This window comes from Toxorhynchites rutilus, chromosome 2 (genome assembly GCF_029784135.1).
Source record: "Toxorhynchites rutilus septentrionalis strain SRP chromosome 2, ASM2978413v1, whole genome shotgun sequence".
In the NCBI taxonomy this organism is placed as follows: domain Eukaryota; kingdom Metazoa; phylum Arthropoda; class Insecta; order Diptera; family Culicidae; genus Toxorhynchites; species Toxorhynchites rutilus.
Window position 1 is genome coordinate 260,660,401 of NC_073745.1, and position 27,132 is coordinate 260,687,532.

Consider the following 27,132-nt stretch of genomic DNA (forward strand, 5'->3'; position numbering starts at 1 on the left):
AGTGAACGCGACATGCGATGCGATGCGATTTATTTTCATTTTGTGTTCAAATTTCGAAATGGATTCTGACGAAGAATGTTTAATGTCCGAAAGCGTACGTAATTTTTTTCGGAAACAAAAAAGTCTTCGCAATCCATTCAATCGATAGGAAAAGAGGAGAATACGGAGAATACCACCATCTATATCAAGACCTGGTTAAAGATCCGAACAAATTTCGCAACTATACCCATATGAGCATCGAAACTTTCAAATATATTTTAGGACATATTGAAGTTGTTCTTATGAAAAAGTGGACCAACTTTATTAAAACTCCAATTGAGCCTGGCGAAAAACTTTTGATCCCACTGAGGTAAGAAAATATTCATAAATAATCTTCATGTTCGATTTTGAATCTCTTTCCCCTTCACGTAATTTTCCGACATTATTTCACAACCCCTTTTCCTGTGCTTTCTAGGTTTCTTGCAACGGGACTACTGAAGTATGGTCAGTTAGTGGAAATACTGTCATCACCGGGATCCCTAGATCTCGACTGCGGCAGCTTTCGCAGTTTACGGCCAAAAGTATCCCGTAAATTTTTCCATTTTTTCAGCAGCATACTCTGAAATTCGAAAAATCCTTTCAATATATATTCAAACAATTTCATTTGTCTCACTTACCAGTGATTCCTAATTCATCCGAAACTTCTTTCCAACACTTACTAACAAGAACCCGGTTCCTGTAGTGTCGAGTTTGCTGATTCCAAAGTGCACTTCTTTGAAATATAGCTCCGATTAGTGCTTCCACATCCACAGACACATCTTCTTCCGCCATGATGTAAACAAAATATAAAACTGACATTCACTTGTCGCGTATTCATCGCGCGAAAAAGCTGTGCATGTCGAGGTTGATTTTGTGTCGCGCAGAAATTCGCTTGTCGCGTCGCATCGCATCGCGTTTATTCTGGCATATGAAATTGGTTTTTTGCCAAAATTGAATGAACGGAGCTTGGTCGCGCGACAACGCGCGGCTTGTCGAAAATTGCGTAGTGTCGCATCGCATCGCATGTCGCGTTCACTCTGGCATCACCCTAATTCCGCAAATGCGAAATCCAATTGGACTAACGACAATAACATATGGGAATGAATTTTTTTCGAGTTTTCACTCAAAGCTTTTGAAAATTGAAAAAAAAATCTCATCAGAACATTGATCAACGGGAAAAGACAAAACAAAGACGGCTCAAATCGAGTCATTCCTCCCTCGGGTTTCGCGCTTACCAACACATTTGGCCTTCCATTTTTATTATTTTTTTCATGAGCTTTATGAACTTATTTGCGTATACTCTGTTGCTGAAAACGTTATACCAATCGTATCTAAATCCAATAGAAACATTTGATTCCATTGCACAAAAAATATTAAGGCAGTTTGATTATTTACCGGAATTAGATCCGAAAAAAATGTATACGATTTCACACAAACAAGACAAACTGGCAACTCTGCTCGAAGCACGGCGCCGATGGAAGATTAGCGTCACTAATGTCAGCACATTTGCGTTATTTGTGCTGCTAATTAGTTCTGTTTGCCGTAGTTGCGGTGTGGTATTTTTGGAATCAGACCGCCATTTGGAGACACAGTTGGTTTCACTTTTACTTTCACGCGCAACGAACGCGTCACGTGAACGCCCCGCGAGATTTGAGATTCGTAAATATCAAACCGGGAGAGTTTGCTTTTCCCGCTGTCAAGACTGCGCCTTAAAGTGCAGTCTGAATCGTTTCTGGATTTCTGCTCGATCCCGCTTGTACCAATTTGTGTCAACCGAAATAGACTAATTTATATCCCACGAAATCAAGGATCACTGAAGCGGCGCGTTGTAATGCGTTAATTAAGACGTTTCGAGATAATTGAAAAATCTAATCGGATGTAGCTGATTTATTCAACAGGAAAAACCAACCTCCTCAAATCGTTAGTGCTGCAAGACCGAATCTTCAAATAAGTCTCGGTTGTGATTTATCATAATCACCAATTAGAAATAGCAGCTCGATGCTGAATTAGAAAATAATCGCAATGTTCACTATTTCACGAATATATAATCTGATTCATCAACCACGCATTCTAGCGTGATTTTCTTAAGATCCAACGCCCTCAGGGCGTTATCAATTTCCAGTCCATTACGCTCGTTCCCTCCGTTTCTGTTCTCAACAGCTCATCAAGATTATCAATAATTGCTCTCGCACCGAAAACGTCTTAAGCGCGGCTGCAGCTGCAGCTGCCGGGCCAAAGGGAAAACATTTTCCCATCAAGTCGAAAGACGTAATGATGTATGATCGAGCAAATGGAAAATACATTTATTCACTTCCTTCCCTACTTATCGTTATCGGCTGTGCTAGCAGCTAGCAGCGAGCGATATGGAAATGTGTCCGATCGATGGTTTTACTTAGCCGAACCGAGGAGGCAACTTAGCGAAGTAAGGGTCTCAGCTTTAACGGGCCGAGATATGAAGTGTTTACTTGGGAGAAACTTCAGTTTTCTGAGCCGTGCCCCATAGAGACAAACATTTAGTGCACATAGATAAGTTGGGAATTTGGAGAGGAAATTCACTTTTTATGAGCTTATACGGTCATAAAATTGAATAACATAAACGCGGGAGCGAATTCGACCGGGCGAAGTTTGGCGCTTTCGCCTTGGTTCTGTTTTTCTTCCAATCACAGGGCCTTGTTGAATGGTTTTCAATCTGTGACAAAGGCCGGCCGGATATGCTCCTCCGCTGGTGCTGGTGCAATTGGTGAGTGGGAGGCGAACTCGAACGATGGCGACACTTAAAGATGCCATAAAAAACAAAAGCAATCATAAAAATCGAGGCCATGGTACTGTGCTTCTGTGTCCGTACCTAATTGCACATACATATTTCGTTCTCCGTGTTTCCACCAATCAAGAAAATTTGACTATGTAGTTAAATATTGAATGTCGTTCCACATAGTTGCGCCTTGATGGAATAAATGTAACGTTGTACTTAATCACATCCGTGTGTTTTATTGCTCATAACGAATTCCAGATATTTGAGAACACTGTAATTTTTAACTGGGACCATGAATAGACTCTCGCTTTTTTTCAAATGGATGCTTTATTTTCGGAATTCAAGAAAGTAAGTCACTAAATGCATTGTGCATCGCTATCCATTAATTTTAATCAACAGACGAGTTCCATGCTCTTTCGACTAACCATTGTAATGCATTGGCAGCACCATTTCAGATTGCAGTGAATATATAAATTATATAAATAACCCATACAACACAGAACAAGTTTTCGGTACATCGAAAGAAAGGCACTGCTACTGGGAAATAGTTTTCCTAACAACAATTTTTTCATGTTTCCTTTGAAAAAATACTACTCAGGCTCTACTCGTAACATTTTGTGTGTGTAAATTATCGCGATGGAGATGTTCTGCAGGATACTTCATATTTAGATACATGTCAAGCACATGCCCAACGCAAGGAATTGTAAACAAAAATGTTACGAGCAAAACATTATTTTTTCAGGAGTCTCCATAAAAAAGTCTCATATATTCCTGAAATTATAAAAAATAAAAAGTTATTTTAACAAGATCTAAAACTTTGTCGAATACACTATATCACTATTTTGACTTTAAACAAAATTAAGAGTACTGGTAAGTTTCTTGTTTTTTTTTCAAAAATTATTGCTTTGTTCTGCAAAAATGGTTACAAATTTAATATTCAAAGTATTGCCCATCGCTAGTCACAACTTTTTCCCATCTTTCTGGCAATTAACGGATCCCTCTGCGAAAATAATCGGCCGGTTTGTCGGCTAACCACGAATCGATCCAATTTTTGACTGCATCAAAATTGGAGAAGTGCTGATCAACCAGGCCATGTTGCATCGATCGAAAAAGGTAGTAATCAGCGTTTTCAATTATATTTTGGCCGGTTTCGCGATATGCGGCCGAGCATTGTCGTGCTGCAAAATAACTTTATCGTGTCTTTGCTCGTAATGTGGCCATTTTTCCTTCAGTGCGCTGCTCAAACGCATCAATTGTCGTCGGTAGAGGCCCCCCGTAATGGTTTCATTCGGTGTTAGCAGCTCATAGTACACCACACCTAGCTGGTCCCACCAAATAGACAGCATAACCTTCTGTCCGTGAATATTCCGCGCGGCTGTCGATGTTGATGCATGGCCGGGGTATCCATACGTTGCCCGACATTTAGGATTGTCGTAATGGACACACTTTTTATCACCAGTAACGATTCGATGCAAAAAACCCTTTCTTTTATGCCGTTGGAGCAGTTGTTCGCACGTGAAAAAACGGCGTTCGACGTCTCGTGGCTTCAATTCATACGGCATCCAATGTCCTACCTTTCGGATCATTCTCATTGCTTTTAAACGAGTTCTTGTTGCGTTTGTGACGGATTTTGATCGAGTAAAGTCTCCAATTCTTTATCTTCAAACTTTTTTGGCAGTCCGGAACGTTCTTCGTCTTCCAAGTCAAAATTACCACTTTTAAACCGTGCAAATCACGTCTGATACGTTCGCTCAGTTGGAGCAGGATCACCATAAACTTCCACCAAAATGCGATGGCTCTCCGCAGTTTTTTTCTTCATATTGAAGTAATATCCCCGCAAAAACACTCCCGTTGGTACGAAATTCGACATACAGCGCGGACTCGATTATATACAGTTTCTGATTTTTTTTTCACTGTATACAATCGGATCCTGTATATAATCGAATCCAAATTTTTTTTTCCATTCGTTTTTTGCATGTTTTTTTTAGTTTTTTGAATATACAAGAGGAATTCGATTTTTGATTCAACCCCTTTAAATTAAGAAAACACCGTTCTCACAGAAAAAAAAAATTATCCAGATTCTCTCGGAAGGTGATTGACGATCATATTTTGTGAGAAAATCCTTCAACGCATATGTTAGAATTTCAACAATGACAGAATCATAGAACTTTTTTTGTTTCGGACTCTGTTGCCTCAAACTGGCTCTACATAAAAAATTACGCTACGGAAGACGATTATATAGCAGTAGAACATCTAAATTAGTGGATTTTCATAACATTTTGGAAGTGAAAAACTTAAAAGTAAATAATTTTTAATGTGTTATTATTAATTTCATCCTAAAAATATATATTAAACTAGACTGTTTCTATCAATTAAATTGAAGTTTTTTAACCGCTCTACAATTTGTTCTTTGACACCCAATTCTATCTTTCTGAATTTGGCTGCAATCCATATATTAGGCTGTCAAAAAAGTCCTGCGGTATTTTTTTTTGAATTTTCATTTGTTCATAAAATTAGTTACAATCATATGTTTTAAGTCAAATATGCGCCGTTTTGTTCGATGACTTGTTCCCAACGAGATGCCAACTTCATAATACCCCTGTTATAGAAGCTCGCTACCTTATTGGCAAAAAACTCGGATAGCCAATTTTCACAGGCCTCTTTTGTGGCTAACTTCTGACTACCTAGCTCGTTCGCCATGGACAAAAACAGGTGGTAGTCACTTGGTGCAAGGTCCGGACTATACGGCGGATGCAAAAGAACCTTCCATCCGAGCTCCCGGAGCTTCTGGCACGTCACCAAAGAAGTGTGTGGCCTGGCGTAGTTCTGATGGAAGACAATGCGGCCTCTGTTTATCAAAGATGGCCTCTTCTTCATGAGTGCTACCTTCAAGCGGTCCGGTTGTTGGCAGTACAGGTCCGAATTGAGCATTTGGCCATAGGGAAGCAGCTCATAATAGATTATTCCTTAAGAATCCAGGATCTTTCCTTTGGAATAGCTTCACCAAAATTGTGAGTCACATGAGATGAAATCCCACCAAATTCTAATAAAATGCTTTACAGCAAAAAGTCAACCACAACCATATCGTGTTTTCTTTCTTGACTTGGTGCAATCTAACCCAACAAAATCTTTTTGAATTTTGTACGTGGGTAGCAAGGATGGAAAGACATCTAGACACTCCAGAATACAACTGTAAAGGATGTAATCGTCCCGACAACGCGGATACAGAAATGGTATGCTGTGATGGGTGCCACGAATGGGAACATTTTTCTTGCGCGGGTGTAGATGACACAGTGCGAAATCGGGCGTATATCTGTAAAGTGTGCAAAGCGAAAACTACAGTAACAGAATCGCTTAAGCCTCTGAAACCTTCTACGTCGGATAATAAATCGGCTCGTATGTCCCAGAAATCCAAGAGCGGGTCTAAGCGTGGAAAGAAAGCTGCACAATCGAAGTCACAATCAAGTGTAGCATCCAGTGAAAGAGTAGCATTGCTGCAGGAGGAAATGAAGATCGCCGAGGAAGAAGCCTTATTGAAAGAGCAGGAATTGAAGCAACAGCAGCAGTTGAAGAAGCGGGAAATGGAGGTGTTACGTCGCCAACTGGATGAAAAGAAGAAAATCGTAGCAGAAGAAATGCGACTACAACAGTTACAAATTTCCGAGGAGATGGAATTCAATAAAAATCAACATATGATCCGGCGGCAGTCTATAGAAATGCGACGGGAAATAATTCGTCAGATATCATCGGGAAGCAGTAAGAGTAGTTCAATACCCGACTCTAGAGAGAAGGTGTCATCTTGGTTGAATGTCCACAACGACGCTGGAAGATCGATGGAAAACACTATGCGCAACGATACCACAAAGGAAGAGGAAATTCCCGTTTCGCATATAAACCGGTGTTCCGAAGACCCAGCGATTATTTCTACGATGAGTAAACAGGTTCGCACAACTCAGCAGCCTAAAGCCACAATCTCAATAAACACCGAAGGTGCAGGTATGAATACTGTACCTATGTATCAGGACCCGTCCCAAAATAAACCTAGCGTAGTAAATTCGCTACAACCACCGATCATATCAAGTGGCGTTGCGACAGCTGCTCAAACACACGTACCTCAGTGTCAGACAACAACGCGAACTGTTTTCCCGAATCATGTAAATCCAGGCTTAACGAATTGTCCGGGATTGTCATCATGGATCCATCCCCCTCAATTCGAAATTAGGAATTCGAACAATGTTCCTATTGCTTCCAGTTTCCCAGCCTGTATACCGGAAAATCACATGTCTTCACAGCCCACGATGGCATTCTCTCAGCAGCACTGTCCATCAATGCTTGGTCCACAACTGAATCAATTTCAAGTGGCATCTCGACAATCGATGGGGAGAGATTTACCTACCTTCACCGGAAACCCCGAAGAATGGCCGGTGTTCATTGCAAGTTTTGAACAATCGACTCTAGCATGTGGATTCTCTAACGCGGAAAATTTAATCCGTCTACAACGATGCCTGAAAGGACATGCCCTGGAATCGGTGAGAAGTCGTTTGCTTTTACCTACGAGCGTACCACACGTTATACAGACTCTACGTACACTATACGGTCGACCTGAACTGTTGATACGGGTATTATTGGAAAAAGTGCAACAATCGCCCGCCCCCAAACCGGGACGTTTGGAGACATTAGTACAATCCGGATTGACTGTCCAGAATCTTGTAGACCATCTAGCGGGAGCAAACCAAAAGGATCACCTTTCCAACCCAATTTTAATGCAACAGCTAGTCGATAAACTTCCTGATCATTTGAAACTTAATTGGGGCATATATAAAGGCAATTATCAAAACGCTTCACTCGCGACATTTGGCCAATTCATGACTGGAGTGATCGAAGCTGCTAGCGCAGTCAATTTCGACTTGCCGTGGGTCGAAAAGCAAGACTGGAATGAAAAAAGAAAAAGGGAGAAAGGTGTTATCCATACCCACTCGACGGAGCAAGTTGTTCCAGTCGACGAAGCTTCTTCAACGATAATAAACCGAAAACCTGTTAAAACATGTCCTTTATGTGGTCATGAAGGTCACCGGCTACCTGATTGTAATCAATTCGTGACTCTGAATTGTGATCAAAGGTGGAAGGTAGTCCAACAGAAAAACCTGTGCAGAACATGTCTCAATAACCACGGTAAATGGCCATGCAGGTCTTGGCAGGGTTGTAGTATGGACGGATGTAGACAAAAGCACCATACTCTTCTACATAGTACAACGACAACATCGAGCAATGTATCAGCAAGTCACCTTTCTCTGAGTACATCAACGCATTCCATATTGCGAATGATTCCGGTTGTCCTGCGTAGTAACGGATGAACCAAGGCGATCTTTGCCTTCATCGACGAAGGTTCATCACTCACATTATTGGAACAATCAATTGCCGAACATTTAGGAGTGGTCGGAACGCCGGAACCACTAACATTGCAATGGACGGGAAATGTACAACGGGAAGAACGAAAATCTCATCGAGTATTACTGGAAATATCCGGAAAAAGTAACACTAATCGTCGAGAAACACTGCACGCGCGAACGGTTACCCATCTACGTTTACCTTCACAAACAGTTAGATATCGTGAGCTCTCCCATCGATTTCCTCACCTGCGTGGACTGCCATTAGAAGACTACGAGCTTATACAACCGAAACTGCTTATTGGGCTCGACAATCTTGCCTTAGGAGTTCCTTTGAAAATACGACAAGGAAATCGAAATGATCCAATTGCGGCTAAATGCCGACTGGGATGGAGTATCTACGGCGGTTCTCCTAGCCATCATGGACAAGCATCAATCCTCAACTTCCATGTTGGTGCTGTTTCCGACCCTGATAGGGAGCTAAATGAGCAGCTTCGGGATTATTTTACTCTAGAAAATACTACTGGAACTATTTCATTAGAAAAACTAGAATCAGAGGATGACAAGCGAGCCAGAAAGATCTTGAGGGAAACTACTAAGCGTATTGCGATCGGATTTGAAACTGGGCTATTGTGGAGAACTGATGATCCTGTGGTTCCAAACAGCTATTCAATGGCGTATCGTCGGTTAGTCTCACTTGAGAGGAAGTTGGAGAAAGATCCCCCTTTGAAGCAACGGATCCACGCCATGATAGCAGACTATGAAGGGAAAGGCTACGCTCATAAGGCTACAAGCGAAGAACTATCTTTAACGAACCAAAACCGAGTGTGGTACCTTCCATTGGGTGTCGTTTCTAACCCAAAGAAACCACACAAAATCAGATTAATCTGGGACGCTGCTACCAAAACCGAAGGAGTCTGTTTTAACTCTCTTCTGTTGAAAGGTCCTGACCTATTGACTCCACTTCCACAAGTCCTAAGTCAGTTTCGTCAATTTCCCGTTGCGGTGTGTGGAGACATCCGGGAGATGTTCCACCAAATAAAAATCCGTGAGCCAGATCGGCAATCTCAACGTTTCCTATGGCGTAGCACTCCAATTGAACCACCAACTGTATATGTCATGGACGTAGCCACTTTCGGGTCAACCTGTTCTCCTGCGTCGGCACAATATGTGAAGAACCTCAACGCATCGGAAGCTGCTCAACAATTTCCCCGGGCTGCTGCCGCCATTACATTGAATCACTATGTGGACGATTATCTGGCTAGTTTCTTGTCAATTAAGGAGGCGATAGCAGTGGTCAACGAAGTCAAGCAGGTACATGCTATGGGTGGGTTCGAAATACGGAATTTTCTATCGAACAAATCAGAAGTCTTGCGTGGCATAGGCGAATTGGAAAATGGTGTCGAAAAAGAACTTGATTTGGTAAGAGGCGAATCCTCTCAATCTGTCCTTGGAATTATTTGGTTTCCCAAGACCGATGAATTTGCATACACATTCTCTATGCGAAAAGATATTTTACCGATTCTCGCCAAGGATCACGTTCCTACCAAACGAGAAGTTCTCAAAGTGGTAATGAGTTTGTTTGACCCCTTGGGACTTCTGGCCTTTTTTCTAATACATGGGAAAATACTCATTCAAAATACGTGGCTCGAGGGATCAGGTTGGGACGATCCTATCTCGAACAAACTACAAAAACGATGGCAGTGGTGGACTGATCTTTTTCCGCAACTGGAGTTATTGAGAATTCCTCGGTGTTATTTCCCGGCTCCGTTTCCAATTAATTCGCACGAGCTGGAAGTACATATCTTCGTAGATGCCAGTGAGCTGGCATATTCTTGCGTAGCATATTTCCGCCTGTTAACGGAGAATAACATTATCGTTGCGCTTATTAGCGCAAAGACCAAGGTAGCCCCCATAAAGTCTCTCTCGATACCCCGCCTGGAATTAAAAGCGGCTGTTCTGGGCACACGCCTGATGGAGTCTATTAAAAGTCAGCACACACTCCCCATTTCACGAAAAGTATTCTGGAGTGACTCCAGCACCGTTCTGGCCTGGATTCGATCTGACCATCGTCGTTACAACAAATTTGTAAGTTTCCGAATCGGTGAAATACTGAGTTCCAGTGAACCGAATGAATGGAAGTGGGTACCTTCCAAACTGAATGCAGCAGACGCCGCAACGAAGTGGGAGAATGGATCCGAAATCAAATCTGACAGCCGATGGTTCCTAGGACCCAGTTTTCTGCGGTTATCTGAAGAACGGTGGCCAAAACAAAAGTCTGTGTCAATCACCGAAGAAGAATTACGACCGGTTCATACTCACTGGGAAAGAGAGCCAATCATCGACATCACTCGATTCAGTCATTGGGCAAGATTACTTCGTACGATGGGATATGTTTTACGCTTTATCCACAATCTTCTACATAAAAAACTCAAGTTACCTCCTGAATCAGGTGTACTGACCCGAGAGGAAATTAGAGGAGCAGAAGAAGCGCTGTGGAAAATTGCGCAGTCAGACGAGTTTTTTGAAGAAACGAAATTGCTGAAGGAGACCCAAGGGCCACCCCATGTTGTACATTGCGTCGTCGCTAAATCAAGTCCTATATACCGAGCTTGGCCATTTCTAGATGATCGAGGAGTCCTGAGAATGCGGGGTCATACGAAGCAAAATATCATACGAAGCAAAATATCCAGCTATTCTGCCAAGAAAACATCCTATAACCTTCCTAATAACTGACTGGTATCATCGCCGCTTCCGGCATGGTAATAAGGAATCAATTGTGAACGAGATGCGCCAGCGTTTCGAAATCTCCAAACTACGGACATTGGTGAAGAAGGTTATGGCGAGATGCGTCTGGTGCCACGTTATGAAGACCAAACCGAAGTCTCCACCCATGGCATCACTTCCGGATGCTCGAGTAAGCGCATTTGTTAGACCTTTTACATTTGTTGGGTTGGATTATTTTGGTCCAGTGTTCGTTCGAGTTGGTAGGAATCAGGCCAAACGTTGGGTGGCTCTCTTCACCTGCCTCACCATTCGAGCCGTACACTTAGAGGTAGTGCACACCCTATCAACAGAGTCTTGCATTATGGCAGTTAGGCGATTCGTTGCACGTCGAGGATCTCCCGCCGTATTCTATACGGATAATGCGACATGTTTTCATGGTGCAGATAAAGAGCTACAATCTCAGGTCGACATTCGAAACAGAGCTTTAGCGTCTACGTTCACCAGTTCCCAAACCAGCTGGAAATTCATTCCCCCTGCTGCTCCCCATATGGGAGGAGCATGGGAGCGACTTGTCCGTTCTGTAAAAATAGCAGTTGGCACAATAATAGATGCTCCCCGCAAACCCGACGACGAAACTCTGGAGACTGTTTTATACGATGCTGAGGCCATGATAAATTCTAGGCCCCTGACGTACATTCCACTGGAAGATGCTGACCAGGTGGCACTGACTCCCAATCATTTTTTGCTGGGTAGCTCTTCTGGCATTAAAATTGAACCCGTAGAGACAGGCAACCGCTCCATCCTGCGGAGTAGTTGGAAACTCGCTCAGCACATCACTGACGAGTTCTGCCGGAGGTGGGTGAAGGAATACCTACCAGTTATAACTCGAAGATGTAAGTGGTTCGAAGAGACGAAAAACATAGGGGTGGGAGATTTGGTACTGGTCGTGAACGGTACAGGAAGGAACCAATGGATACGTGGACGTGTGGAACAGGTTTTCTCAGGACGCGATGGGAGAGTTCGGCAGGCGATGATACGAACTGCGACTGGTGTTCTACGGCGACCGGTGGTTAAGCTAGCGATTTTGGACGTCGAGAAAGTTAGTAAACCCAATCAAGAGTCTACAGGGGATCAGGACCATTACATGGGTTTACGGGCGGGGGTATGTGACGGCAAAAAACCCGATACCGATAACACTACAGCCGCTCTATCCAGTGAAGATTCGATTCCGCAACGCACTCTTCGACAGGCCACAAAAACCAAAGCAAAATTAGAAAACAAAACGTCAAACTGAAGATACAAAACAGAAAAGAATTGAAAAGGATAAAAATTGTCGATCAAAAGAAGAATCGTATCAAAAGTTTTCTATTATCTAAATAATTCAAAGTGAAATCTTAAATTTAAAAATATTCTGAATTACGTGAGTCAAATTGAATTCAATATTTAAGTTGAAATAATATAATATACATATAATAAATTCTAGAGTGGGAAAAAAAAACTAAAGCTAACTGGTCGTCCTGATAGGATCTTTCCTTTGGAATAGCTTCACCAAAATTGTGAGACACATGAGATGAAATCCCACCAAATTCTAATAAAATGCTTTACAGCAAAAAGTCAACCACAACCATATCGTGTTTTCTTTCTTGACTTGGTGCAATCTAACCCAACACTCTTTATATTGCTCCATATTTGCGACACTATAACTCACGAACGACTTAACCAAACAAAACACTGTCAAGGAATATATTATAGCGCGCAAAAATACCTTTCCAACAAGCTATAGTATGACTCGATACAATGAATACAACTAGAACTACGCGCTTACAACGACACCTCGCGGAAATACCGCAGGACTTTTTTGACAGCCTAATATATATATATGAATTTTGTTTGTCTGTCAGTCTGATTCTTATGGACTCGGAAACTACTGAACCGATCGACACAAAAATTGATATGTAGGGGTTTTTGGGGCCGGGTGTCTGCCATACACATGAAACACAAATTTCTGCATTACTCGAGAATCAATCAAGTAAATGAAATCAAATTGGGTATGCGAAGGTTTTAGGGGACACAAAACGATTATATGGCAAATAGACACTCCTTCCGTCTCTCTGAGGGGGGAGGAGGGCTGCCATACAAATGAAGCATACATTTCCGCATAATTCAAGAACTGATCAAGCAAACGGAACTAAATTTGGCATGTGGAAGTTTTATGGGGCCGAAACATTTCTAAGGTGGTTCGCCCCTCCTCCCCCCTCTAAAAGGGTCTCCCATACAAATGGAACACAAATTTCTGCATAACTCGAGAACTAATCAAGCAAACGAAAACAAATTTGGCATGTGGAGGTTTTAGGATGCAATAAATGTTTCTATGGTGGTTCGACACTCCTCTCCCCGCTCTCAGGGTGGGCTGTCATACAAATGTAAAATAATAGTATAATAAAATAATAAAATAATAGTAAAAGGTAAATTCGACGGGGTCGATTCGTTCAATGAACAGTTCTGCGATTGGACTCATGAACTTGCGCTTAGTAAGAAAACGTGAATGTTTGAAGGTACTGATAACAAAAAACAAATTTTGAGCGGTACGAAGTTTGCCGGGTCAGCTAGTATCGATATAAACAATTCCGGGTGAAAATTTAAGCAAAATTTTCAAAAATCACGATTTTTACCTCACTGTACATGTAATGGTCAGTGCACCCGTGGCCGAGTGGTTAGCGTCTCACATTATCATGCCGGGTGTTCGGGTTCGATTCCCGTTCTGGCCGGGGGATTTTTCGTCAAAGAAATTTCCTTCGACTTGCACTGTGGTCATGCGTATTCAAGAGCTTGCCCCTCGGAATACATTCAAGGCGTGTTATTTGGCTTAAGAAATCTCGACCAAGTATTAATAAATGACGCTAGTTAATGCATACGTTGAGACGGCAAAAGTTCCACAAGGGAACGTTAACGCCATTCAAGAAGAACATGTAATGGCCACTTAAATTACACCTTAACGTTGAAAGGTTACATTTCTTCTTGAAATAAGTCATATTTGAAATAGAAAAAAAATAATCGTATATAATCGTATATAATCGAGTCCGACCTGTATTCGAATTGGCAAAAAACTATGTTGTTTCCGCTTCAACTTTTTGACATATACTGAAAAAGACGCACAATGAAAGTAGCTTTCCAACGAATGTCTGGAAATTTGATTCACTGGAATAATAATCAAGTTACGCCAATTGTTGTAAAACCGAAGAAACTTTCCGGTACACCTAATAGAATTAGTTGATTTTTTTTTTCAACGAAAAAATGAAAAAAATTTATAAAAACTTTATCCCTGTAGAAATGCCCATCTTTAGATTGTTGGTAATTGTTTGGGCTATTCATATATTTTTTTTGATAATTTTATAGAAATGAGATCTTGAGAAAAATGATTTTAACCTTTTTTTTAGGAACCAACCTTAGATCTATTTTTTATTCGTAATAATCCATGAATTATGAATATTCTTTTCTTATATAATTTTTTTAAGAACTCCTTTTGTTTTTCTTCGTTCCTATCGCTTCCAAACCATGCAAATTAATGGTTCTTCTCAGAACCTCCAAAACATTTTACTAAGGAATTAATTCTAAAACTTCGATGTATACATACATTGGTATACAGTATTCAGCGAATTGAATTGAACAATTTTTGTTTGAATATTAAGTAATTTGTTTTATTTAAAAATACAACCATTCCATGGGAAACCGATATAGTGGTTCTCAGATTTCCATGAAAAATGGATGAATTTGATCTTTATCGTTAAATATTAGACCCAATTTTTTAATATTTACATTCGAAAAATCGTAAATTTTGAACTGTTGAACAGATTCAGATGATCGACACATCAAATTAAAGTCAATGGGCTAGTCTTCTTGGAAAAAAATATTACAATTGGAAAATTTTTCGTTTTTGTTTTCGTAATTATTTATTGTATTTTTTTAATTTACATGGTTTAGAGAAAAAGGGCGCTATATTTTTTTATATTTTTTCTGGAAAGCTGAGGTATTTTTTATTTAATTTTATTTTAAACTAGCTGTACCCTGCCACGCTTTGCTGTAGCACATAGTGGTTGCATGATTGTTTGATTGTTTTGTACATTGTATCATAGTTTGAGCTCAATCGGATAGAACACATATTCATTATTGAATAGTCGATTTTCATTAGAATCTCAATTTCAGAAACGCACTATGGTCATATATAAAATAGTTTTTCTTCTTATTTTCTCATTTTTTATGCCGTAACAACACTCCTTGAAGGGATTGTATATTGTGTCCAACTTAATCGGTTTCGTATTTTTCGAGTTTTTGACGCGTACACAAACGAACAGAACGTTTATATGTATCATTATAATTTTTAATACTACACCAGAGATGAAAACCTTCTTGATTTTTCAGGGTTTCCCAGACTTTGTGTCCCGTTCCCTGATATCCAGACAAATACTCAATTTTGCCTGATTTTACTGAAATAGTCCTGATTTTTCCTTTGTTCATCGGAATAAAACAAACCGTAATAGAATTACTGGGATCCATGCTAAATTTTCCCTAGTTGAAAATGTGAACTGTCATTATGCCCTACATAGAGAGCTCTCAGGTTCCCACTTTTCTTTCGTTTGTTATCTATCTATTCCGAAAAGATGCGCGCTATCGTAGAAGTCGAGACTTATTGAAGCTTGAAGTTGGCGTTAAAAAAATACTCGATCAGATCAGCGCAGTAGGGGGTCTCCGTAGCCACATTGGTTGCGCGTTCGCTTAGTAAGCGATCGATCGTGAGTTCAAAACTCAGGGCCCTCATTGACCATCTTTGTGTTGTTACAGAATAGCTACGTCCACGCAACAATCATCAGCGATGGAGATCGATCCACGGTCGAAATAAGATCGATTCATCCATACAACTGCTCTGCTCTGCAAGACACATCGGGCTGCTGTTCTATAAATAACTCAACAATGATCAATCAACTGTCTCCGCTGTCCGGTGGTCCAACTGGATAATAGAAGAACAGAAAGAATACTCTTACGCCTAAATGGCTATTGTGTGAATGTACCATATGTAATGGTATAGAAGGAATACTGGCGAATGACAACTATGTAAAGTGCTAATTATAGATATGATAACCATGTGACATGTACACGGTTAAAATTCGGCTCTGTTACAGCTAAAATGCTAATGAGCCTTAAATAAATAAATGGGATTAAAAAAAAAGATCAGCGCAGTTTCAAATCGTTATATTTTGAGTGATGTAATTGCTTTATATTTTTCAAAATGTAGCTCGGAGTCTTACTTCATCATTTGTCTTATAATATTATAATATAATTTAATTATAATATAAAATCATTCAAAAACGTGTTGCTCTATCACGTAGAACAAATGTTCAAAACGGAAAGTAAAATTTTATTCATAAATTTTAATTCAAAACTGTTATGCTTTTGTTTGCCCAAAAATCGGCACGAACTTCCTGAACAAGCCAATATGAACTATCCTGATTTCTCCTAGATTTTTATATTCATTTTTCCTGATTTTTGAAAATTTTAATTGGCAACGCTGTCTCCCACTAGCATGTTATACTTGACTTGAATCAACTTCCAAGAATGTATCTTTTTTTTTTTGTCTTTATTTAAGAGACTTTCAGCCGTAGGCTGGTTCGTCTCTGAAGAATGTATCTTTTGTATCTCATAAACTAATTAGATTGATTAGATTTGGGTAATAAACCTTTCCCGGATTATAAGGAACTCCATATCGATATTCATTTTGATTAGATTCAATATTTTTATGAGGCAATCTTGGAGCCTTTTCTTCACTTGTCTACAATAAAATTGATTTATAAATACATCTCCATGGTAAAAAACTAAAAAAATGTGTAATTACCGTACTGAATCATATTTCGGACGCTTAAGGCATATGATGCAGAAAACAGGTCTAAGCTTTATGCACAGGTATTATTTGGTTGATATTTTTAATACATTAATTTAATATGCTTTTAAGCTTATTACTTCGGTACCTATTTGATTAAAACACATAAAAAAAATTGTCGAATAAAATGCTTTTCAAATGAAGCGAATAAAAATCAAATTTCGGACAGATTGAATTCAAATTTCGGACTCTTTATTTTGAAAATTTTTGAACGAAAATTACATTACGCTTGATTATATTTTATAGTCAACTGGGAAACACTTACCAAGCAATCACAGATGATGAAACACGGGAGAAATTTAAATATTTATGAACGGGTAAATTCTACGTTCTCACACTAAGGAAACGTCAAACACAAACGATAATGAGTAGTGTTGTCCGGTTTTTGCCGATTATGTTATAATTCAAATGTAGTTCTCATATGAAATAATAGTGAAACCAAGGGATTACTCTAAAGAAGCAATTGTGATATTAATTCTATAGTCAGTGCATTATGCATTTCAAGATATTAGAGCAAAGTGTCCGACATATGATTCAGGACGGTACATTTGTCTCAAACTCCTAACACTTGCAAAATTTCAACTCAATTGGACTTTATTTACGAGTGTCACGTCAAAGACGTCAAAGTTTAAAAAAAAGACTTTTCGACACATGGTCGTTTTTCCTACTGAAAAATTGATTTTCGACAATTTCAAAACATCTGGCATCTATTTTTTGTGAAAACCCAGATTTCTCGTATTCCAATGTCCACAATGTTAAAGCTCTCTACCAGCTCTATAATTTGTTCTTTGACACCCAACTTCTAGCTTTTTTAAATTTCGCTGCAATATCATTTAAAACAGTTCGTGGTGAATCTTCAACTATAATTTACATAACTCACGATTTTTACTTCACTGTACTCGTAATAGCCAATTAATTTTTACTTTAACGTTGACACATTTCATTGTCGCTTGAAATAAGTCATATTGGAAGAAAAAATTATAACTGTGTATAACTGAGTATAAAATTGTATATAATTGAATCATATATAATCGAGTCAATATATAATTGAGTTTGTATAATCGAGTCCGAGCTGTATATATAAAAAAAAGTGAAAATGCGAAAAAAATAGGTTTGGGAATTTCTCAAAAACGGTTACAGTTTGTTGTGCTTCTTCGATATAACGTACATTTCACTTTCAAAATTGTACGTTGTATCGAATTTTACGTTATATCGAAGCATAATAAAGTACTCACAAACGTCGTCTATAATATCGAATTTGTTTTTGTTCAGTTTCAACCCCAGTGCCGTGCTAACTGCTGTCAAAACGTTTTTTTATTCATTCAGTTTCACACTAAGTGTTGCACTAGTTTGCCCCGAAAGCTGTTAGTTTCGCACTGAGATGTTTCACGGGTTGGAACTCGGATTCACCAATACAACTATACTGAACTGTCAAGTTCCGAGTGTTGCTTTGGAAAATCTAAAAATAAAGACTATGAAAATGGAAAACCTGCTCCTTTTGCTTTTGTATTATTGAAATCGTAATCCAATTCGGATTCTGATTTTATAGAGTATATTCGAGTAGACGGCATTAAACTACGTGTGCTTTCATTGGGAGGCGAAAATAATGATGGATATTTAGGTGGAATAAACCTGCTTTCAAAATCAAAATTATGAATGAAAATTTAAAGGGTGTGTCACATCAAATTGCATCACGGAAAAAACGCTGTAGAAATTTAATTTTTAGGAATTATATCTTCAGCTTTCGCTTATAATCAGATAAGAGTGTATAGATCACGTTGGCCATGCTTCACTGTCAATTTTTCGTAAATTTGGAAAAATGTCGTCGAACGAAAAAGAGCGTCGTGAATTAATCTTGTGCACTCATTTCGAGAATCCGGAGTTTTCACATCGGGACATCGGTAAGATGCTGGGAATCGTCCAATCCACGGTCAGCAGAGTACTAAAACGATACTTCGAGAACCTAACCATCGACCGGAAGGTGAAGAACGGCAAAAATGGATGCTCCGTCAGTGAAAAAGATCACAAGCGCGTAGTTAAGCAGTTTAGACGTGATCCGAGAAGTTCGGTCCGGGATGTCGCCAATAAGCTGAATTTGTCAAATTCATTCGTCCAGCGGACCAATCAGCGGGAGGACCTGCGTACATACAAGGTTCAGAAGGCTCCTAACCGCTCAAACATTTATATTTTTACACTGCACTTGGCCCTTCTGATCTGATAGAGAATAATTAACCTCCCAAGCATTAATATCGCCACCAGACGTCGACACTGTACATTTGTCGTCGCAAATATAAACAAATCAGACTATACATCGCACACCAACAAACCACCGCATTCGTGAAACTGAAAACGATTTTTTATTACAGAGTCAGTTTGGCACTAACTCAGTTTTAAAAACGAATTCGCCATAATACATTATTGTGTTGCTGTTTTAGTAAAGTTAATGAATAACTTCAATCAGAAGACGAAGCCAGCCTTTCTCATGATGTTTCCCTTCGTACTGTTGATTAAAGCTTGTTTCATTTAGAATCCGGAATCACAAAACCAGCTGTATTTCGGAATTGATTGAAGGTACAAAACTTGTTTTAGCATCACAATACAGATAATTCATTGTTCTATCAGAAAAAAATTTCATTTACACTTTGGAAATGTGTACGTTATATCGAGGTAAAATGTACGCTATATCGAGTGACGTTATATCGAGGGTACGTTATAACGAGGGTACGTTATATCGAATTTTCCCTGTACTATACTGTAGGAAAATACAGGGTTTTCCATTTCGGGCTTCCGAAAGTATACAGCCCTGCGCTGACAACCGTTTGACATAGCTGTCAACCAGAGCGTCATATCGTTAGTTGAATGTCTGCCATTTTACAATATGGATCGTTTTAGCATGGCACAACGTGTTAATTTTGTTAAATTATACTATAAAAATGATGAAAAACCGGCAAATGTTTTTCGAGCATTACGGACGGATTTTGGTCGTCATGGACGGCCTACAGAGCACACAATCGCTAATGTAGTGCGTAAATTCGAACAAACTGGATCCGTAGCGGATATTGTGAAACCTTTGCATCATCGTAATGTGCGTTCGGCCGAAAATATTGCTGCTGTTGCTACCAGTGTGGAGGATGACCCGAATGTTTCGATTCCACGGCGTGCCCAGCAATTGGACTTGTCAAACACATCATTGTGGCGAATTTTGCATTTGGATTTGCACCTACATCCATATAAAATCCAACTGGTACAAAAATTAGAGCGTGGTGACCATGGAATGCGTCGGGCATACGTCGATTGGGTGAACGAACAACAGCAGCAAAATGCTGAATTTTCGCATCAAATTTTCTTCAGCGATGAGGCACATTTCGAGCTCGGTGGCTATGTGAACGCCCAAAATTTCCGTATATGGGGCTCAGAAAATCCACACGTGATTGTTGAGAGGCCATTGCATCCGCCAAAAGTCACTGTTTGGTGCGCATTATGGTCTGGTGGAGTCATCGGGCCGTATTTCTTTGAAAATGAGGACGGCGAGACGGTAACTGTGAATGGTGAGCGCTATGGCCGCATGTTAACCGATTTTTTTTGGCCACAAATTGAAGATATGGATACGGATGACATGTGGTTTCAGCATTACGACGCCACGTGCCACACAACAAGACCGAACATGGCCATATTGCGAACGAAATTTGAGGGACGCATAATTTCGCGTTTTGGTGATGCCAATTGGCGATTTGAATCCGCTAGACTTTTTTTTGTGGGGTTATGCGAAAGACCGTGTCTATGCCAACTCTCCGCAAACTCTTGAACATTTGAAAGACAACATTCGTGAAGTTACCCCGTGACCGAGATACCGCCCCATATGTGCCGAAAAGTAATCGAAAATTACCTGTTCCGGATCAAGGTGTGCGAGGAAGCCCTAGGTGGACATTTGAATGATGTTGTATTTCACACATAATGGCATAAACCAAACTTTAATTTGAAATAAAAGTTTCATCGAAATTCGAATTCTAAGTGTGTTTTATTTCAATTTACTTTCGGAATTTAAAGTTGGAAAACCCTGTAGAAATAGATCCTTTCCCTGTAATTCCCTATAAATGTATATAAGAAAACATCAAGCCCCACACTCCATTCAGTAATTCGCTGGAAACACACGACTCAAAATTCAACACAAATTCTCGCCAGCGCACGAAGAGCGCTTGGTGTTTATTTTTAGCACCATCAATTACCGTCACTTGGGGCCCTTTGACAGTTCCGAAAAGAAAACAAAACCGTGTGATGAGTTTCGGATAGACTTCCCGCGCGCGCATCCGATGAACCTCCTCTCGCGCTCCTCCACCTTTTCCCCTAGATATATTGTACGATCTGTTGACGAACGAATGTAAACAGTGTGCACTGGGGAGGGATTCAAAAATTAAATTAAAGATTTTTGCCTCATTTGGTTCACATCCGCCATTCAGAGGAAAGGGTTTTTTTTGTCGCTTTGTTCCATATTCCAACCGTCGGCTGGTAGGATGGGTGGTAATGGATATAACACGCGTCATCGCTTCATCGTCACCAAGCTCACAGTCGGATGACTTTCAATTTCCACGATTGTGTATGTCTGTTTATTTTCAAAAACTGTTCGCTTGAAACGGTCGCACGATTTTCCTGCTTCCTTCATGTTGCTGTGTTATGGTTTGATTTTAGTTTGTGATTGTGCATTTCTTGCGTGGGAAACAATTGATGATCATCCAAATGAATTTAAAAGAACTGTGTAGTGTATGACTCTTACAGAAACATTCGAATTAGTTCCGTTGAGGAAGAACATTAATCCTTGAATTACAACCGCGACCAGAGACCGTGAACACACGAAATGATATCCATCGCACAGCGCAATCATACATTCGCGACACGGTAATTAGCGGCACATTTGTTATGGCGCCAACTTGTGTGTTAGCATTGTTGGTTGAAAAAGGAAAATAGTGTTGCGTATCACCAATGGTGGTGTCAGTCATCGCAATAAGGTGTGTTCGTTACATGAAAATTTTCAATGTCAGCTGAAAATTGCACACGTACGAAGGCGGCAAGTGGTTTTGGCTTTGCGCATTGATGAATTTGCGTGTGGATATGATTCAACGTAAGCCTTTGAGGGTGGTTATGCAATAAAGTGAGGCAATGAGCCCCGCTGTAATGCACACGATAATACATTCATTGTTATTTGTGAGGTGCTTCATAACATTTGTAAATCTGCTTTATCCTACTCCAGATGAATGGATGTTCAGATATCCTTTCACATCCTGCATAATATTGAGTAAATTCCCACGATTCCACACACGAGAAGAGCCACCCACTCGGGATTGAGACTACACTCAACAATGAACCCTACATTCCTTCTCGCTGGGGAAGCCTCCCCTATCTCTCAACTGAAGCTTTAAATTCGTCGACCCTTACTCCGCCACTGAAGAGCCTTCCTCGGCGCAAGTATTTGACAATCCATTAGAGCTCCATATCCAATTACAGCCATTCCATTAGCTGGAAACCGCAGCAAAAAGCATACCAACCAACCAGCCTTCACCCGAGTGTTGCTCAAGTAAGACAGTTGTGTACATACAGACCGACACACACACATTTACTCACTTATCCCCGTGCTGCTCCCCGCCCTCAATGCAACACGACCCCTCCGGCGGAGAAAACCAGACCCAGAGGCGTGCATACGGTTTAGATCGGGTGTAAACTGAGATGCTATCATTCATTCTTAATTTTCTCTAACAGCTCGTAGTGAGCTGCCTCCCCTTTATCGCTTATTTTTAGCAGCAGAAATGGATGGGATCTCGTGAGATAGCAGCGGCGAACAAGAGAGGCCTCTATGTGCCGCACGGAGGCTGGCCTGTGTTGGGTTTATGTCGGGGCGGACGATAACTGCTAGAAGAGGCTGTTTGCGGTATTTTGAATTGCCCTTGACACATTCACGCCACGCTCCACACTCTCTCCCTTCCCCATCACTTGAGTCTTCTCCACAAGGGGCTCCAGTGGTTCCAGTGGCTCCAGTGGCTTCTCGATGCATACCTCGTTCAGCCATCGCGCGTTCAGAGAAAACGTGAAACGCTAAGTTCTAGTAATTCAATATTCATGCCTTTTTCGGCGGCGAATGAACGAGGCTATCATGTTAATGTTTTAATAAGGGCTCAGAGATTAACGATAATGAGAGGAAATAAGGTTTAGAATACTCTAGCTTTTGAGAGGAATTTAGATAGCTTTCATTGCTTGCCATCAACATCTGTGGTGCGTTCGAATGTTCGGCTATAGCAAGCTTAGCTTACGTTTTAAGTGATGCGTGTTTCGAAGGGGCATGGTGTTCTGGGATTATCTCATCGATTTCCCAGCGTTTATTCTGACGATTTCATACAGATATGATTCTTGGATATGATATTTTTCTAATCATACTGCCGTTGGAAGTGGTTTGTTTTTTAGAAATTTTAGAGGTTACTTATCGTGTAGTACATTCTCGTAAATGGGTACTGTCAAAATTTCAGCCGAATCGGACTCATAGTTTTGTTTCGACCGTGTGTGGAAGCGGGCATGTCCGCGGGTTTTTGAAAAATGGAAAAAATGGAAATCCCGTCGTCGACACGGCCAAATTGGTCGAATTGCACTACGAACTGCTGCCCCATGCACCGTATTCTTCAGATTTGGCCCCGTGCGACTTTTTTTTGTTTCTTTGTGACTTGAGTGAGTTTAAAAAAGTCACTCGCAGGTCAGAAATTTGAGTCGAATAAGAAGGTCAACGCCGCCACGAACGCCTGCTTTGCAGACCTCGAGAAAATGTATTTTAAGATGGATTAAAGAAGTTGAATCATCGCTGGGTCAAATGTATCGAGCTAAAAGGAGACTATGTTGGGAAATAAATCACCACTTTTCCAAAATTTTTGTTTTTTTTTGTAGGCTTAGTACCTATCGGACTGCCCTCGTATATACAAGGCAACTTTAATATAACGTACCGTCGATGGGGGTGAAAATGGCTTTTTTTCAACTAGCAATAATCGCACCTCGGTAAAACCTCATTGGTTACGATATCACCACTGCGTAAAGCTAGAAAATGGGTTATGGAGGTGAAATTGGGTAAAAAATGGAGAAAGTTACTATTAGTAATATCGTGACAAATATTGCGAATATTTTTGAAAGCTATGAGCCATTTAATAGAAGACATATTTCCATAAGTTCCAATGCATAAAACCTAACTGTAGTTCAATTAGGTATTATTTGGTCGGGGTTCTGCCAAAGCGAACCAAGCGCCAATTTTTTTCAAAATTGAGATGCAGAAAAAAATAATCTATCGACTATAAAATGACCGTGTCATTCAGACAGTTGACAACAGCCACAAAACAAAAAATCTGTGTAGCAGACTGTGAGAAAAACGGCATTGCATTCAACCAGAGTGAACTATAAACCAACATCATGGCATCGGCAATAATGATCGTTTTCTTCAAAAAGAAAGTTTTTCCTATTTGTCCAAATCACTATTAATTTTTTCTGTTTCTGACAGCTTTTGGGAACAGCTGTCGTCGGGATTTGGTAAGTAAGATAATCTGAGGGCTGCCCTGAAGTGTAAAATCGTGTTAAGAAGGCTGATCTGCATTTTTCAAAATTGCGTTCATCCATAATGAACCAAGTATTTTCATCAGGGTGGCCATTTCCATTTTATGGTGGTCCAAAAAATCAACTTTTCCCCCATTTTCCAAAAATGACCTTTTTCAATAATTCATAACTTTTGAACTACTGGACCGATTTAGATGATCGATATATCAAATTAAAGCCAATGAGCTTGTTTTGTTTGAAAAATATCATACTTGGAAAAAAACAACAGATTTTGTTTTTGTAACTTCCGTTCCGAATTTTTAAAAATATTTTTGAGACGAATGAATTACAAATTCAAAAAAAAAATCAGCGTGATTTTAATATTTTTTTTCGTATACATACAAATACACACAAATTTCTGCATTACTCGAGAATTAATCAAGCAAATGAAACCAAATTGGGCATATTGAGGTTTTAGGGTGCAGCAAATGTGTTTACGGTGGTTAGATACTCCACCTCGCTCTCTAAAGGGAGGGCTGCCATACAAATGAAACACAAATTTGAACTTTTTTTCGCCGGAAAATACAACATTTGTCCATTCTAGTTTCCATTCCATGTATTGTCTGGCGAAAATGAGATGGTTCTGCTTATGGGTGGCGGTCAGTTTCGGCTTCCCTTGAAGTTTCTTCCACATGATGTTTGACGACTCATTCAAGATGTGCGCAATATGCCTCTTCGTTACTGGAACAACCGATTCTGCCTTAATGTATGAGTATGAGTATGTATCGTTTCCTGGTTGCTTCGTGTCTTATTCGACCTTTAAGACGCAAAGTAACTTTGGTGTTCCCATTTGTTGGTCGTTATATCCCATATTTCTGGCACTATTTAAAGAAATTCCGTACCGCTTTCTCAGATCGACCAATTTTTGTTACGATTGAGCGATTAGAAAACTTTTGTTCACTGAATATCTTTATTATTCCCCGCCCCTCTTTCGTCAATAGAATACCTTTCGCCATTCCTTTAAATTCTACGTAAAACACTAATCTGACCAACTTCTTACGTTGTACATCTAATATTTATCTTGTAAATTGAACATTCTCAAGTATATTTTTTTCAAAAAACACAGATAAAAGCTTGGTGATTATGCGAAAACTCGATTTCTATGCCCTGCGGCTAAACGTATGTCTCGGGAAAAAACGACGTTTGAATGTTTATATCCACCGAAGCCGCCTTGTGTATGTGTGTGTGTGTGTGTGATTGTGACGCACGTCCTTTCAATAAAATTGACTTAAATATACTATCACTACAGCAAATAAGTATCCCGATAAAAATAACATTCCTAGTTGTTTTGTAAGTGTTTCAAGTTTTTTTTACGTTGACAACGATCTTCAAGTTGAAATGATCGAACTTTTTTACCAGAGATGTTTTCATCGTTGACTCTATTTCGGGAAACGAATTTGAAGGAATGGCATTTTAAGCTTTTGTTAATTTCTGTTAGCATAATCTGTCAGTTTCCGATAATCCCGCCAGTTCATCAAAATAGCAAATTTTTGCTTTTCTCGTAGCAAACGATGCGTGATAGAACGGGTCGGGAAGGTGCCCAACGCTTCAGAAGCGGAGAAGTGCATTTTAATATCGGAGACAAAGAGCACCTTGGAAAGGTGAAAATGTTTGAAGATGCGAGATTGGCAACACTTCTTCTTGATGAGGAGTCAAGAGGAATGCAATTTGGAGCAGCAGAATCATTAGACGTAGCTCGACAAACCATCATTTGTGAACTCTCGGAACGATATGAATCATGGGAAGTGGATTCTTTAGATTCTATATTGTATAGTGTATTCTAAATTCCACGGCAAATAATAAAAAACAACAAACTCAACTTCACTCAAAGATATTGATATATCTTCCAAAAAAATATGCTCTCTTCAATTGCATGCCATTGCCATGGTGACCCCAACGTAACATAGAAAAAAGGCGCTATATCGGTTATTTCAAGAGATAGAAAAAAACTTTGTTCTACAAAGATGTCTCAAATAACTGGGACTACAATATTGTAGAGCTATGTTTACTTCTATCTATAAAGATATGAGAGTTAGATTTTTTTATTTTATCGACAATTTTGGTCACCCTATTTTTGATAACATGAAAATGAGCGCTCTATCATATGTTACAACTTTGTCAAAGAGAGTGTTTGTCTAGAGATTAAGTGTCGAGCTCTAAATGCTAATTTCCACTTAAATGCATCTCCTGGACCATTGTGCATTGGTTTAATGTGAAAATGTGAACAAAAGTAAATCCGATCCATTACCTTATAGTCGAACCACCACGTATAAATACGTGCGTTCGGCTGAGTTCCGTTTACGTTGATTTTACAACGATTCGTGTATCTTCGAACAATAGCCCTCAACTCCACTTCTACCAAATTTTTTTGCAGAGAAAAAATATTTTCGTTTTCAATAGCCTCTTTCACTTTACTTAGAAATTTCAGATATCGGAAAAACATCCGCAACATCCATCACAGCTAAGCGAACGGTTACCCGCTCGGTTACCACGGTTCAAATAATTATCCTGTTGAACATTCAACTTAATTTAATCCGTCTCAGATTGCATCTGATGGGGATCGCTTTTGTTTTTGTTTTTGTTGCTCTCTGCTTTCAATGCGCCAAATCGTGGCGCCGAAACATAAACACGCCTAATGATAGCAACTGAATACAAAAGACGGTGCGCGGCTTTTGCACCGCTGTTTACCCGATTGTATCTCC

At 39.8% G+C, this 27,132-nt stretch overlaps 1 protein-coding gene and 1 pseudogene across 4 annotated transcripts in view; both read right to left on the bottom strand.

Annotated features, from left to right (window-relative positions):
* Positions 1-27,132, bottom strand: part of LOC129764421 (uncharacterized) — a 358,190-nt gene that overhangs the window by 149,096 nt on the left and 181,962 nt on the right. The window lies entirely within an intron of this gene.
* LOC129772065 (U4 spliceosomal RNA) lies at positions 23,697-23,886 on the bottom strand (annotated as a pseudogene).